This window comes from Ochotona princeps, chromosome 27 (assembly GCF_030435755.1).
Source record: "Ochotona princeps isolate mOchPri1 chromosome 27, mOchPri1.hap1, whole genome shotgun sequence".
Classification (NCBI taxonomy): Eukaryota; Metazoa; Chordata; class Mammalia; order Lagomorpha; family Ochotonidae; genus Ochotona; species Ochotona princeps.
The window spans coordinates 1,018,684-1,020,992 of NC_080858.1; the positions used below are offsets into that span (position 1 = coordinate 1,018,684).

General features: G+C 43.2%; 1 pseudogene; it reads left to right on the plus strand.

The window, feature by feature from the left end:
• Positions 1-445: 445 nt before the first annotated feature.
• On the plus strand, positions 446-1,275 carry LOC131478088 (olfactory receptor 7A10-like; annotated as a pseudogene).
• Positions 1,276-2,309: the final 1,034 nt, after the last annotated feature.

Genomic DNA, 2,309 nt, shown 5'->3' on the forward strand with positions numbered 1-2,309 from the left:
GGAACTGGATGGCAAGTGGAGCAGCTGAGATTAGAACGGGCACCCACATGGGATCCCAGCACTTTCAAAAGAATAACTTTAACTGCTACTCTATCGCGGTGGAACTGGCAATTCCTTATTAAAACTACATGATATGTGCAGGAATCTTATGGCAAATAACAAAGGAAGCCTAATCAGAAATGCCATTAGCAAGTCCCCACAATGGTACCAAACCATGGGCATGATACAGATTTCAGTTTTATGTCTGCAAAAGTATGAATGTTATCATTTTATCTACGCACATAGTAACGGTAAGAAGTTTTTACATGACATTTTGCGTCTCTATCCTAAAAGACTTCCTGACTACATGGAACCTCACAATAAATCCAAACTTTCAGAATTCCTTGTCCTGGGATTCTCAGAGGACCCAGCATTGCAGCCTCTCATCTTTGGGCTCTTCCTCTCCATGTACCTGGTCACTGTCAGTGGGAACCTGCTCATCGTCCTGGCCATCCTCTCAGACGCACACCTCCACACGCCCATGTACTTCTTCCTCGCCAACCTGTCTTCCTATGATATGTGTCTCACCTCCACTACCATCCCCAAGATGCTGGTGGATGTCTGGAATCAGAACAAAGCCATCAGCTATGCAGGCTGCCTCACACAGATGTTCTTCTTCTTGCTTTTTGCAGAGTTGGAGAACTTTGTCCTGGCTATGATGGTCTATAACTGGTTTGTGGCCATCTGTCACCCCCTTCACTGCACTGTCATCATGAACCCCCGGCTCTGTGTGCAGCTCGTTCTGATGTGCTGGATCATCAGTTTCCTGCATGCCTTGTTGTAAAGCTTAATGGTTTTCCATCTGTCCTTCTGTCTGCACTTGGAAATCCCTCACTTTTTCTGTGAGCTGAATCATGTGGCCCGACACTTTTCTATATGAGGTCATCATGTATTTTTTTTGCCATCTTCCTGGGAGGAGGTCCCCTGTCTGGAATCCTGTATTCCTACTCTAAGACCGTCTCCTCCATCTGCACCGCTTCCTCAGCTCAGGGCAAGTATAAAGCCTTTTCCACCTGTGCCGCTCACCTCTCGGTTGTCTCCTTGTTTTATGGCACAGGGCTGGGTGTCTATATCAGTTCTACTGCTACCCAAAACTCACACTCCACCGTTAGGGCCTTGGTGATGTACACAGTGGTCACCCCGATGCTCAACCCCTACATCTACAGTCTCAGGAATACAGATGTCAAGATGGCTCTGAAAAGGCTCTTTACACTAAACTCTGAGATGGTCCATTGATCTGGAGCAAAGAAAGAGCCCATTGTTCTACCTCTCAATGTCTGCAAGTTTGAAATTATAACTCCTGGCCAAATTACAAACGTAGAATCTTCTCCTTGTGTGTTTGGCTTTCTTATAGTTTCTGTTCATTTGAATTACAACATCTATACAATTTAACCAGCTCACTTGTTTTTTATTATTATTATTAATAATAATTGCATCACATTATGTAACATGGTTTTATATTTACTGGGATTCCCCCAACCCCTCCCCCGCCATGGTGGATTCCTCCACGTTGTTGCATTACTGCAGTTCAAATTCTGTTGAGATCCTTTCATTGCAAGCATATACCAAGCATAGAGTCCAGCATCTTATTGTCCAGATAAGTTCAACGGCTTGTTGGGGAGACCTTCTCTGGTCTGAAGGTAGAGCCAGCAGAGTATCATCCCGATCAATTAAAAGCCCCAACATAACATCAGCAACAATTTATAACATTATGGAGTTGTCATAGTATTGAGTCACCAATATGTTTAAAAAATGCAAGTTCTGAACCACATCCTGTGACTTCTTTATTGACATTTCAGTTTTAGTTTATATACAACTTGGTTCTATATACCTTAAAATGGCTATAGATTGCTATTCAGCTGTCTTGTGTCTATTTTCATTATAGTATTTAGCATTTTATAGCATTGAAGCATAATTTTGCTGAACCTGGCTTTTTTTTGGGGGGGTAGTCTAGACTGGCTTATAACTCTAACAAGACATATGTCAACCGTTTAAGTGCACAACAGTTTTAAGAGGGGTGTGCAGAGAAATCCTCAGTACCCTAGTGAGGAGTAACTAATCTTTGTGTCCCACCTAGTAAGATATAGGTGAATCCATGCTGACCGTTTCCTGTCTGATTCTAAGCTTTCCTTGTTATTTTTTCTCTGTCTGTTGTAGATTGTTTGTTTGTTTGTTTTGAGGGGTTTCCAGAGCGATCCTGATGGTCATTGCCAGAGAGGGTGGGGACCCAAAGTTGGAACCAAGCGGGGACCAGAGAAAGCTCCCATCCC